The 14,465-nt window shown below is 45.6% G+C and overlaps 1 protein-coding gene across 13 annotated transcripts in view; it reads right to left on the reverse strand.

Annotated features, from left to right (window-relative positions):
* The window catches only part of lzts2a (leucine zipper, putative tumor suppressor 2a), a 232,854-nt gene that overhangs the window by 207,431 nt on the left and 10,958 nt on the right, over positions 1–14,465 (reverse strand). Inside the window, exon 1 of one of the 13 annotated variants that reach the window (XM_048550936.2) lies at positions 12,335–12,353. The exons of 11 other annotated variants lie outside the window; for them this stretch is intronic. The gene's annotated coding sequence lies outside the window, so the exon portion shown is untranslated. Of the gene's footprint in view, positions 1–12,026; positions 12,047–12,334; positions 12,354–14,465 lie in introns of those variants that run through there. One more of the 13 variants, XM_048550937.2, reaches the window with a different exon arrangement.

The raw sequence follows: 14,465 nt of genomic DNA on the forward strand, positions 1-14,465 counted from the left end.
CGCAAGTGGGTTAAGGTGTTCAGGAAGGCATTTGACATATTTGCCTTCACCTATTGGGGCACAGAGTATAAAAATTGGCAAGTCAATAGTCAAGTTGTGGTCACCACATAACCAGAAGGATATGGAGACTTTGCGGGTGGTATATAAAAGTCTTCCCAGGAACGTTGCCTGTTTTGGAGGGTATTAGCTATGATGAGAGACTGGACAATCTTGGTTTGTTTTCACTTAAACGTCAGAAGCGGCGGGGGGTACTTGATGGAAGTTTACAAAGTAATGAGGGGCATTGACAGAATGGACAGTTGGTGTATTTTTACGCGGAGTAGAAACGTCAATAGCAAGGAGACACAGTTCAAGGTAAAAGGGCGAAAGTTTAAAGGGGATGTGAAAGGCAGAGAGAGTGACATGTGCCCAGAATGCACTGCCAGAGGAGATGGTGGAGGCAGATACAATAGTGATTTCCAACAGGCATCATGATGGATACATGGATAGGCTGGGAATACCAGGATACGGATCACACAGAGGCAAAAGGTTTTCACTTTAGAAAGGCATCATGTGCCGGCACAGACTTAGTCAAGAGGGCCGAACGGCCTGTCCCTATGCTGTACTGTTCTTTGTTGCTTTCCAAGTGCAGTCTGACTGGGACTTTGTGCAGTTTTAGCAAAAACTCTTTTAAACTTTTTTTTCCTCCTCAACTTCATACTTCAGCTGCCCGATATGAACGATGACATGTCAGATCCAGCCCACCCAGTCAAAAAATAGAGTCTCAGCACAGAGGGCTGACTGAGAAAACGTGGAACAAAATTACTGGCATTGCAAAGGCAGGGCAGACGTGTCTGGGAGTAGGCAGACGTAGACATCCACTCTGGTCAGTAAAATCCTCAAATGTTGGAATGGAAGTAGACAAAAGGATCAGGCATAGATTCACTTTGCAGCTCCTCATCAGCTCATTCCTCACCCTACCACCCTTATTTTGGATTCTCCTTGATGCTGGCTGCTAGTCTCTTTCAAACTCTGTTTGTCTTATTTGTTTTTTTTCCAAATCACCACTGAACTCGATTTTTATTCGTCTTGCTTCTTCTTTGAATTATCTGTCCTTCCACCTGCCATAGGCAGAGGTATAGAGTCACAAGGCACCGACCTACACCCTTCGGTCCTCCTCTTCTCTTCTCTTTGTGTGGCCTCTTTTCCTTTTGAGGGAACATATCTTGGCTGGATTTGAACTCTCTGTTCCTTAAAGGCTGTTGCAGTTCACTCATCTTTGGCTTTATTTTGTCGGGGTCGGTTCCATTCCAGTGAAGGGTCTAGGCCCAAAATGTCAGCTTTCCTGCTCCTAAAGATGCTGCTTGACCTGCTGTGTTCATCCAGCTCCGCACCTTGTTGTCTCGGATTGTCCAGCATCTGCAGTTCCTATTATCTCTTATCCCACTGAAGTTGGCTTTCCCCCAGTTATTATCCTCACTACGCAGTTTTCCTGGTCCTTTCCCATAGCCAACCAAAGCTTTACCCTGTGCTCCAGGAAACAAAGTGTAAATTTAGGTCTCTAGGTGTTTTATCCAACTTGTGTTGCCAGGATGAACAGTAAATGGGTCAGTATTTTATTAATTTAACTTATTTTTCGAGTCAACCTGTTCAGAAATTTAATTACACACCTCTGGAGCAGGTGGGACTTGATCCCAAGGGACAGGGGTATGAACACTGCCACCACACCACGAGAGCAACCCCCCAAATCAGAAATCTTGCCACCTTATCAACTATTAACTAGAGCACAATGTATTTTTAAAAGGTTACCATTTCCTTCAGCAACGGTAACATTATCCAGAGATCCTTAATGCAGGCTTTTATTTGGTTTCTAATTAAATTGTTCAGAGATGTTACTAAACATCTCAGGGGCATGTGGGACTTGAACCTGGGGCTCCTGGCTCAGAGGCAGGCACACTACCAGTGTGCCTCAAGGTGCCTAGCAAACTGGGTCATGGCCAAGCGAGATTATTAGCAGCAGCTGTGAAACAATTTATTCAGCTTCGAGTTCCCAGAAGCGAGCCTCAGAACATGCTGTGGTTTGAACTAACAAATGGTGATAAACACTAACAGAGTCCCAGGCCAAGGGGTTAATACGAATCACCAGCAGAGACTGTAGTCAAAGCCCCTTTCATCCTATCTCGTAAAGCCCGGCGGGGGGGGTGGGGGGGGGGGTGGGTGCTGCGTGTAGGGGTGGGGGCCTTCTGGCATTTGGAACCAAAATGTTCAACCAAAACATTTGAAAGCTAAAGGAAACACACTGTAAGCAGCAAATACAAGCAGGAGGAGATTTCATTTTTTTTCAAGAATTATTAACCCCTTGAAGTGGATGAAATAGCAAGGAAGAAGGAATGCGCCTTACACGGTACATTTTCGAGTTAGAATTCGGTATCACTGTCACCTGTAATTAAGTACAGAAGTACTGGAGTAGAGTGAAAAGCGTACAATGTCACCACACACATACCATCACCTTAGGTACAAGACATCTAGTAACAAACCTTAGGTACTAAAATCGATTAGGTACAAAATAGAGAAATAAAGAAAAAAAGTTCTACATTGCAGTTGTTTGTTGGCTAACTGAGCTACTTGCTCTGTGGTGTGCAGACGTTTCGTTACCATTCTAGGTAACCTCTAATAGAAACATGGGTGTTCTAGCCCATTCAGAATTTATATGACCCCCTGGCGTGGTGAGTCTTCTCACTTCTGGCTCCATTTTTTTTAAGCAGCAGGCTGTATACCGGATCTATTTCTGGACTGCTGCTACAGAAAATAACAGAACTAGAAGTGACAAGACCCACCACACCAGAGGATCATGTAAAGTCAGAACGAAGCAGAACACCCAAGTTTCAATTAGAGGTCACACTGATGATGTTACTGAGAAAGATAATGAAATGTCTGCACACCACAGAACAACTAGCTCGGCAAGCTAATGGACAACAGCATCCTCAACCCCAGCTACAAATTTTTGTTTAAGACTTTAAAAGTTCTACATTACAGTTCTTCGTTGTATAAATTAGGAAGATAACGTAATAAAGTTAAAAGATAGACATTACAATCCTGCAGTTGCTCTACACTGGGGCTTTCTTACACAATAGCAGTGAGGAGCCAACACACATGATGGGCGGCACGGTGGCTCAGTGGTTAGCGCTGCTGCCTCACAGTGCCAGGGACCCGGGTTCGATTCCAGCCTCAGGCGACTCTGTGTGGAGTTTGCACATCTTCCCCGTGTCTGCCTGGGTTTCCCCCACCACAGTCCAAAGATGTATATGTTAGGTGGATCGGCCATGCTAAATTGCCCATAGTGTTCAGGGATGTGTTGGGTTAGATGTGGGAAATACATGGGTAGGGGAATGGATCTGGGTGAGATGCTCTTTGGAGAGGCAGTGTGGACTTGTTGGGCCAAATGACCTGTTTCCATGCTGAAGGGGTTCTATGGTTAATGATCCAAAGGTATCTCTCTCCATTCAGAGTGTGAGACACACTCACAAGTTGACGTGCGTGGTTTGAGAGTGACCGTTCCACCAACATGGGCTAAAGTAAAGTGAGGAAAAGCTGGGTAGGCTGCGACTGGAGTGTAGGAGGTTGAGAGGTGACCTCATGGATGTTTATAAAATAAGAAGCGGTATAGATAGTTATTAATGGTTGTCTTTTCCCTAGGATGGGGGATTTCAAGTCTAGGGGGTACTTTTATAAAGTGAGATGAGAGAGATTCCAAAAGCAAAAGGGCAAGGGGCAACTTTTTTCTGACATAGAATGGTTTGCACGTGGAATGAATGTGCTGAGGAACTGGTGGATAATGGATACAGTCACAGCTTTTAAAGGACATTTGGATGAGTGTACGAACAGATAACAGTTTGGACGGATATGGGCCAGGAGCAGGCTGGTGGGACTAGTTCAGCTTCAGATTATGCTTGGCAATGGACTAGTTGGACCGAAGGGTCTGTTTCCATGCTGTATGGCTCTGTGACAGTCCCCTACAGGATCAGAATCAGGTGACTGACAGTAAAGTTCAAAGGGTTTATTAAAACACGGGAGAGCGATCTCTACAAAATTCCAAATAACATCAGCACTTTAAAGGCAAATCTCAAGGGGCTTCTCTCAAATACACTTGTATTTCTTTGGTCCTGGTAACTGTTTTTATATTTATTTCTAATACATCGCATGTTGTTGCATGTTTAAAAGACAACGGTTTTTAATGTGTTTGAAAACTGCTCTGGGTCACAAAAAATAAACATCTATCAAATGGAGAGACAGTAAGAACTGCTGATACTGGAGTCTGAGATGACGCAGTGTGGAGCTGGAGGAAGACAGCAGGCCAGGCAGCATCAAACGAAGCAGGAAAGCTGATGTTTCAGGTTGGGAGCCTTCTTCAGACGCTTTTTCTGAAGGAGGGTCCAGGCCTGAAATGTCAGCTTTCCTGCTCCGCTGTGTTCAGCCAGCTCCACACTTCGTTACCGCAAGACCCCAGCATTGGCAGTTCCTACTATCTCTGTAGCTTGGAAAATGTTGGTTTAAATGCAGAGGAAAAGGTGGGGGTGGGAGGATGTAAGGAGTAAACAATAGCTGAGGATAGAGCCCAGAGAGAGAGAAGAGCACTCGGACAGACAATGAGTGGATAACAATCTAGCTGGGAGGGTGAGTAGCTGTTAGTGGGGACTGTTACTGGCTAACAATAGGTTGTGGGTAATAGCAGATTATGTGATAACAAGGCTTGATAATGTGAGTTCTGAGGAGGGGTCACCGGACCTGAAACATTAACACTGTTTTCTCCTTCATGGATGCTGCCAGACCTGCTGAGCTTTTCCAGGAACTATGGTTTTCTTCTCAATATACGGGGGTTGGGGTAAGGTCATGGGAGAGCGCAAGCCCTAAAGTTATTGAACTCAGAGTCGTGGAGCCTGCAGGGTCCCGAGGCAAAAAACGAGGTGTTGTTCTTCCAGCTTGTACTGAGCTTTGCTGGGGCATTGCAGCAAGCCTGAGGTGGAGATATTGGCCAGGGAACAGGGTGGTGTGTTGAAGTGGCAGGCAACTGCAAGTTCAGGGTCTTTTTTGTGGACAAAATGCCAGTGTTCTGCGAAGTGGTCACCCAGTGTACGCTTGGTTTCCCCAATGTAGAGGAGACCACATTGTGAGGAGTGAATGCAGTCGACTAGATTTGTGTGAAAGGTCGGTAAAGAACTGCTTCACCTGGAAGATACCAAGGAGGGAGGAGAAACAGGGACGGGTGTTACACCTTCTGAATTGCAATTAAGTTGTGCAAATCAATATGGAGGCCTCGAGTCATCTGATTCTGGCTCCTCCTATAAGGGGAGACATGCTTCAAGCATTCACCCTTGTCAAATCCCCTTCGGACTTTTGAAAGTTTTAACAAATTCACCTCTTTCCTACGCTCCAATGGACTCAAGACCAGTGGCCTGACTAACCTATCCTCTCAAGTTCAGTGAGCCTTTCCCAGAACTCGTGACATGGGTCCACCATTTGCAATCTCACCTCAGGTTTCCGCAAGGAGCCATTAGGTCAATCGGTTTGGATGTTTAAATCTGTAAACTGAAACAACAAACTCAAAAGAGTGCAAAAGGTATCTTGTGGTGTGGGTGTAATGTCCCTACCTCTGAACCAGGAGGCCCACATTCAAGCCCCAGCTGCTCCAGGAGGTGTTTAATGACTTCTCTGAACAGGTATAGATCAGAAAATAACTAGAAGCTTCCAGACCAAATGTTGGAGGACCACTCCACTTGTTTGCAGCCCACCACTAAACTTGGTTTGATAACATCAGACTGTCGCTTCAAAATGCCAACTTCCCCACCTCCTTCAAGCTGATCATTACCATGGCAACAGAAGTCTGGGAGGTATAGCTTACCATGTCCCTACTCCTGCCAAACAAGTTCGGGGAGTTGGGTATTTTGTTTAGAAACAAAGTCAACATTAACGAAGGAAAGTTGGCAGTTCAGTATCTCAGTGTCCAAACCAAACAGTGGTTTAAAACAGGAAAAATAAAAAGGAATAGCATTGGCCGCAGCTATACGCTGTGCGGAACTCTCAATAATTCACAGAATCAATACGGCACAGCAGGAGGCCACTCAGCCCTTCATATCAGTGCTAGGCTTCTCAAGCTTGGGTGGCATTGTCACCACCGAATAGCTCAGACTCTCGTTTAACACTACAGCTCCCACTGTAGAGATAAAGTACAGTAAGCAAAGCTGCTGCTACAGAGTTGGAGGTGAAAATTGATTCAGAGATAGTGGGAACTGCCAATGCTGGAGAATCCGAGATAACAAGGTGTGGAGCTGGAGGAACACAGCAGGCCAAGCAGCATCAGAGGAGCAGGAAGGCTGATGTTTTGGGTCTGGAGGGCAGGCCAGAGAGGATAATGCCTGAGACCAGCACCCAACCACTAGGGCTATTCTGTGAAAAGAATCCATTCTCTCCATCCCAAACACCCCATGACCAAACCAACCCTGTAACTCCTGCTGAGTGCAAAGACAAATAACGTGGACTTCTTGTTTTAGCATGACACGGTGGCTCTGTGGTTAGCACAACTGCCTCACAGCACCAGGGACCTGGGTTCGATTCCACCTCTGGGTGACCGTCAGCGTGGGTTTCCTCTGGGTGCTCCAGTTTCCTCCCACAGCCCTTGGATGGGCAGGTTGGATGGACTGGCCATGCTGAAATGCCCACAGTGTCCAGGGATAGGTGGGTTAGCCATGGGAAATACAGTGTTACAGGGATGGGATGGCACAGGTCTGGGTGGGAGGCTTTTCAGAGGGTTGCTGTGGGCTAATGGCCACACTATAGGGATTCTATGTTTCTCTTTAGCAATGTTTAAGTTAGTATCACTCAACAATTTTTTGTAAAAGCTGATAGTTGGTGCTGGATTATGTTCAAGGATAAGAGGTAGAAAAGAGAAGCATTATCAGAAGGAAAGGTTGAGAATGAGGTCAGGATATTGTAGGTTACAGAACCACAGAGGTCGATGATGGCACAGATCAGGTGTGACAGAACAGGCTTAAAGAGGCTGAATGGCCTATTCCTATTCCTCATGTAAATAGAGAATCAATAAGAGAGAAAGTAGAATGGAAAAACTGGAATGTGAACAGGTTGGAGAACTTAAGGCCATCATAATCTGTTCAGACCATAGCCCTGCTCTCTCATTAGAGAGATAACTAGTGATGGTTTAATCCGAGGATCACCACACCTTGGGGCACAGGGAGAGACTGAGGAGGACAGTACTTCATAGTAACCTCAGCCAATGTGGGCATTGAACACATGCTGTTAACATCAGTTGGTATTGCAAACCAACCATCCAGCTAACTGAGCCAACCAAGAAAAGAAAAAAACATTTTGAATAAATTGTCCATCATGGGGTGGCCACGGTGGCTCAGTGGTTAGCACTGCAGCCTCACAGCGCCAGGGAACCAGGTTCGATTCCAGCCTCGGGCAACTGTCTGTGTGGAGTTTGCACATTCTCCCTGTGTCTGTGTGGGTTTCCTCCGGGTGGTGCAGTTTCCTCCCACAGTCCAAAGATGTGCAGGCGAGGTGGACTGGCCATGCTAAATTGCCCGTAGTGTTCAGGGGTGTGTGGGATGCTCCAAGGCGTGCTGTGGACTTGTTGGGCGAAAGGGCCTGTTTCCACACTGTAGGGAATCTAATCTAATTTGCATGTGATTGCCAGTAAAACCCCCTGCCACATTTACTACTTGCAAGACATGGCCTTGGGCGCGAGGACAGATGGGGATAGAACACAGAACCGTACAGCACAGGAACTAGACCTTCAGCCCACAACGTTGTGCCAAAGATGATGCCAAATAAAACTAATCCCTCTGCCTGCCATTGATCCATATCCTTCCATTCCTCGAATATTCGTATCCTTATCTAAAAGTCCCTTAAATGTCCCTGTTCTATCTGCCTCCACCACCACCCCTGGCAGGCCTCCAGACTCAAACTACTTTCTGCGTAAAAAAACTTGTCCCCTCACCAGAAATGCATGCTCTCTGGTATCAGACATTAAAAATCCAAGGAAAAGATTCTGACCATCAACCCTAGCTATGCATCTCAATTTTGTAAATTCCTACAAAGTCTCCCCTCAGTCTCCACCATTCCAGAGAAAGCAGCCTGAGATTTTCTAGCCTCTCCTTATGTCTCATGCCCTCTTATCCAGTAGCATCTTGGTAAACCTCTTCTGCACCTTCCCCAAAGCTTCCACATCCTTCCCGTCACGTGGCATCAGAATTGAACGCAGTACTCTTAAGCGCGGCCTAATCAAAGTCTTACAAAGCTGCACCACGGTGAGAAGTGCAGAGGCACAGCTAGCACACACAATGTGTCCTGTGTTCACACAGCCCACTGTCACGCTAGTGCGTGAATGGCAGTGTGTGCCCACCAGTGCAGGAGCAGTGCCTGTGCTGCTGGTGTTGGCAGGACAACGTTGGGCACTTCAACTCCCAAAAAAAACCACCATTTTCCTCGGCCACTCACACAACGAAAGCCACACCCTCAGAGACAGTAGGAACTGCCGATGCTGGAGTCTGAGATAACTCGGTGTGGAGCTGGAGGAACACAGCAGGCCGAGTAACATCACACCGTGCTGGATGAGCTGATCTCAGCCAGGTCCAGGTAAGGCCCGGAGCCAAATGAAAACACAGGCCAGGCTCCCACTTGTACCAGACTGTCGTTCAAGGACAGAGTCAAGTTCAGATACAAACACCATGCGACACATAAGCAGAAGTAGGCCATTCAGCCCATCAAATCTGAGTTGATAAATCCTCAACTCCATTTTCCTCCCTTCACCCCGTAGCCTTCCGTTCCCAAGAATGAAATGGAGAACTGCAGATGCTGGAAATCCAAAACAAACTTTCTCAGACTCCAGCATGGGCAGTTCCCACTATCTCTGCCAGTGAAACTCAGCAGGTCTGGCAGCATTCCTCACCTGACTGAGGGGAGGAATGTCTTCTCCTTTACGACTTAAACATTTGCCTATCTCAGCCTCAAATAAACTTCATGGCTCAGCCTCGAAAGCCCTTTGCGGTAAAGAATTTCACATCCCCTCAGAGGAGAAATTCCTCACCTCAGTCTTACAATGTGCGACCCTTATTCTGAGGTTATACCCTCTGGTCCTGGACTTTCCAACACCTAGAACCAATCTTTCCACATCTAGAAGTTTGAACCTGAGGAACTGTGTGTTTTAAGGCCACCTCTCATTTTTCTACATTCCAATAAGTACAGGCTCCATTCTACTCAACCTCAACACAGTCCAACCATGCCTGGGATCAGAGTAGTGAACTTTCTCTGGACTACCTCCAATGCCACTTTCCTTGGATAACAGGTCCAAAGCTGTTTACAGCATTCCAGCTGTGGTCTGACTATAGCCTTGTATCATTTAACAAAACCTTCCTACTCTTATGCTCCATCCCCTTTGAAATAAAGGGCATTTTGCTTTCCCTATTACCATCCAAACCTGAACGTGAGCTTAAGATTCGTGGACAAGAATTCCCAAATTCCAATGCAGTTGTGAAGAAGGGTCACTGGACTCGAAACGTGAGCTCTGTTTCTCTCTCTACAGACGCTGCCAGACCCGCTGAGTTTCTCCAGCAATTTCTGCTTTTGTTTCAGATCGCCAGCATTTGCAGTACTTGGGACCAATGTTCCAGCAACTCAGTATGATTGTAACTGTTAGATCCTGATAGGATTTAGTACAGCATGGGACCATAATCCTGTCAAAGTAAGCTTGAGTAGCACAGTGAAAGCAATAGGGAACAAAAGATTACATTTGTATGGCAGCTCAAACTAATGGAACTTTCCAAAGCAATTCCATGGATCATCATCATCAAATTAGAACAGAGTCTAAATTAAAACAGTGCTCAGACAGATCATTTCAAGTTTGATCAGATGTGAATATGTTTTGAGCAGGAGGTGGCAGAGGAATTTTAGGAGGAAATCCCAGAGTCAAAGACCAAGACAGATAAAAGGATACAGTTCCCATTAGAAATAGGAATGTGCAAAAGAGCCCAGAGTTGGAAGAACACAAAGTCTAAGGAATCTGAACACAGGAATCAGACCGTTTGAATGAATCTTTGAACCCCAACAGCGTGGAAACAGGCAATTTAGACCCCATTGAGTCAACAGTGCCTCTCCAAAGAGCATCTCAGCACCAACCCCCATAACCCTGCATTTCCCACGAATAATCCACCGAGCTTGCACATCCCAGGACACGACAGGCAATTTCCCATGGCCGATCCACCCCACCCTGCACATCTTTGGACTGTGGGAGGAAACCGGAGCACCCAGAGGACACACACAGACACAGGGAGAAACTCCACACAGACAGTCACCAGAGGTTGGAATCGAACCTGGGATCATGCTGTTGTGAGGCGGCAGTGCTAACCACTGGGCCACCGTGCCACCCATTAGGCAGGGAGCCAATAGTGGCCAGGTACAGAGAATAGGCAGACCTGGTGCTGGTTGCAATATGGGCACCAGGGGTTTGAGGAGGACAAGTTTATGGAGGGCAAGCGAGAGTATTGGAGTTACAGGTGATGGGCAGAAGCAGAGGAGGCTCTTGTTAGAGGTGGAAACAGATGATTCGCCTTGAGAAGGCTATGGGATTGGAAGCTCAGCTCATGATCATGGAGTTTGGATTAGCCCAAGATAGTGAGAGGGAAGCGGTGGAATTTGTTGTTGAAGTTTGTGGCAGAGGTCAAAGACAGTGCCTGCTGTCTTCCTCGTGCTTAACTGGGAAAAATCATGGCCTGGATTAGACAAACAACTGAAGAACACAGATAGCAGAGGGTCTGAGAGAAGGATAATGAAGTGGAGCTCCTGTGAATTAAGAGGGTTAAAGGTTAAAGACTTGGGGAGGGGAGGTAGCAGCTGGACAGGATGAGAATGCATTACAGACAATTACAATCAAGCTGTAGCGAGGGAAAGAGTGAATCCAGTTGATATAGGCCCGTGCAGATGGACGATGGATGGGGAAGAGGGCTATCACGGTCTCCTATGTTGATAGAAGGATGAGCTGGGTAACGCACAATGATCACGCTCACACCTTTTCAACAGGCCAGTCTCAAAGTGAAGCATTACACGTGAGATATCTGATTTGATTGCACGCACTGACAACGAGACCAGAATCGGGTCACACATTTAAACAAAGATAACGGGTGACAATATAAACTGTAAGAGGAGATTTGTCCAAGAGTGCTTGCTCTTCCGATGTCAGCATATCTAATTAAACAAGACTAGACATGATAAAAACAGACAGATGTTCGTAGTGCCTGGCAAGTCCAGAAACAGGGATTGCAATTTAAGGATACGGAGAAGGGCTTTGAGGATGGAAATGGGGAGAAATGTCTTCACCCTGAGAGCAGGGAGCCTTTGGAATTCTCCATCACAGAAAGTGGTTAAGACCAAAATGCTGAATGTTTTCGGGAAGGAGTTAGTATAGTTCTTAGGGCGAAAGAGATTAAAAAGAGAATGGGGGGAGAGCAGAGACCAGGGACCGAGTCAGATGATCAGCCACGATCCTATCAAATGGTGCAGGAAGCTTGAAGAGCCAAACAGCTTACAGATTTCTACGTTATTAAAATGGGACTGTCCTTTTGCCTGATAAATGCAAAAACATGCACTACGTTTTGTTGTGCACTGTTTCAGTCAAGTGGTTAACCATGTTTACCAGAGGAAATTAGTGCCCTGTTACAGTGGCTAAAATAAAATATTCTGGCTTACTTTCCTGTGATGAGATACCTCCTCTCTGCCCCCTCAGTGCTGAGATGGCCTGACAGTCAATAAACCTGGGTATATTCAGCCTTAAACCCATTGCCACGCACCCAAATTCACAAACTTCTCCACATTAGTTCTGCAGAAGTGGTTCAGTGTGCCAGCCCTCAGACAAAGTAATACTCAGTTCTCCTTTACCACCATCCCATTTCCCCTCTGTAACCTCTTCCTGCAAGTATGCACCAGCCCCAGTTTAAAAGAAATATTATTACTGAATCTGTCATATTGTCAACACTCACCATTCTTATGGAAAAAAAAATAATGCTTCATCATAATTCCGCAAGGTCAACCTTTCCTGATCTTGGAAAAATAGCAGAAAGCTTGTTTTTACAGCCAGAAAACAAAAATCGCATTGTCTGCGATCACAGATTTCAAAGCCACTCATTGCTCCAATTTTGCCAGTCGTTAATTTCAACTGTAAAAGGAAAATAGGCATTTTGCCATCATCCACTGAAAGTGGAATTTGCAGCAGTTTTCTTTTGCTAAACAAAAAACATTTTTTCTCAAAAGAAGTACCGAAGCTGTAATTCTGCTAAGTCAATATTACCTTTTCAGAGCAAGGTAGCAACAGCAGAGTGTTGTTGTCACGTCTGAATCCATCTCAGTACCAAACCCCATCCCCTCGCTGTGCGATTTGGTTGTTCTCTGTGTATTCACCTCTATATTTGCATGTTGGCACACATGCAAACACATACAAATCTACTTATACGTACGTCACGCTGTTAATATTACAGAATATCTCCTTGGAGTTTCATCGTTTTGGCACCAGGTCACACAGGGGGATATGGGGGCAGGTGACCAACTGCTCGGTGAAGATTGTAAGGAGGAGAGAACAGAGAGAGACAGCGCGAGAGAGAGAGAGAGAGAGAGAGAGAGAGAGAGAGAGAGAGAGAGAGAGAGAGAGAGAGAGAGAGTGTGTGTGTGAAGGAAAGAGAAGCGAGATGCAGTGAGATTTTGGACAGGGCTTGCCAAGTTTCGGGCCTGAAGGACGAAAAAAATGAATGATGGAATGATGTTTTTTAATTCATTTATTCACAGGATGTGGGTATCACTGGTTAGGTTAGTGTTTATCACCCATCATAAGTCATTAACAAACAACCACATTGCTGTGGGTCTGGAGTCACATGTAGGCCAGACCAGGTAAGGATGGCAGTTTCCTTCCCTGAAGGGCATTACTGAACCAGCTGGCTTATGATTACATTCCATAATGGATTCACAGTCATTATTAGGCACTTAATTCTGGATTCATATTGTATTCAAATTCCACCATCTGCCATGCTGTGATTTGAACCCGGGTCTCCGTAATGTTACCTGGGTCTCTAGAATAACAGCCAAGCAATAATGCCACAAAATAATTGCCTCCCTCCTTACTAATTAATATCAAGGACACTTAAGCATCCCTATTTAGAAGAACTGAAGAGGTACAAGATATAAATAAAGGATATAAACTTTCTATTATATCTCGGAATCCCTGAACACTGAGTGAATGAGAAATACGGTTACGGCTTTCCAACTGAACATTACGTCTTTGTGCCACAAAACAAGGGTCCCACAACTTCGCAACATGAAGATCAATGATCAGTCCATCTCGCTTTTCAGCAACATAGTCAAGTAATTTTAAAATTTATCAGCCATCAGTCAAAATCTAGCTGCGAAGTGCAGAGTAATGGGGTCATTGGTGACTGATCGGGTGTTGTAGACACAAAACACCATCCTTGGTTCACTTTTGAACAAAGATTGTGTGTGTAGTGTCACTGTTCGATTTGCACTCCTGATATGTAGGTGAACAAGAGACTGTCCAGCTCCATCACACAAATTAACGGTGCGGTAATATCGTGCATGGCTAGAAAATTGGCAAAGAAAACTGCATGTGCTTGCCATCTGTTTGTGTTGTTGAGATTATTAAAGGGTGATGGTAGGAGAGCTACAACTGAGCGAAAGCTAGATCAATGTTAATCAACAAGTATCAGATTTATCATCTCTCAACATGTGGGAAAGTCAAATAAAATCCTCTTCCAAATCTTTGGCAAAACGTTCAATAAAGGCACTGCTGTTTTCTTAACAGGTACACTTAATTGTCTGAACGTCTTTTTCAGCTCAATGTTTACTTCCCAACACAATGAATCTGCCAGGTTGTGTAGGAAATCAGAAGAGAATTTTCAGGTGAAGGAGACCATTCGGCCCATCCTGATGGATCAATTCAGCTGCTCCTTGTGCCTCTGTTCAATAGACAGAATACCTGTGTTGCTATCGACAATCTGAATAGGGCAGGCTTTCCTACACCTGATGCCCAGCTCTGGTGTGAAGTGATTGTCACCCGATCCCAGATGTTAACAATGAATGCATCCCCCATTGACAATGCGTCGCACTTGCCACCATAACATGGCACAATGTTTCTTTTCTTTCTAATTCCTTCAAGGGACATGGGCATTGCTGGCTGGTCCAGTACTAATTAACCATCCCCAGTTGCCCCTTGAGAAGGTGATGGTGAGCTGCCTTCTTGAACCACTGCTGTCCTCCTACTGTGGTCCACATACACCCGCAATGCCGTTAGGGAGGAAATTCCAGGATTTTAAGCCAGCGACACCAAAGGAACAACAATATATTTCCAAGTCAGGACGGTGAGGGCTCGGAGGAAAACTTGCAGGGGGTGGTGTTCCCATGTATCTGCTGCCCTT

The sequence above is a fragment of the Stegostoma tigrinum genome, chromosome 20 (genome assembly GCF_030684315.1).
Source record: "Stegostoma tigrinum isolate sSteTig4 chromosome 20, sSteTig4.hap1, whole genome shotgun sequence".
Lineage (NCBI taxonomy): Eukaryota > Metazoa > Chordata > Chondrichthyes > Orectolobiformes > Stegostomatidae > Stegostoma > Stegostoma tigrinum.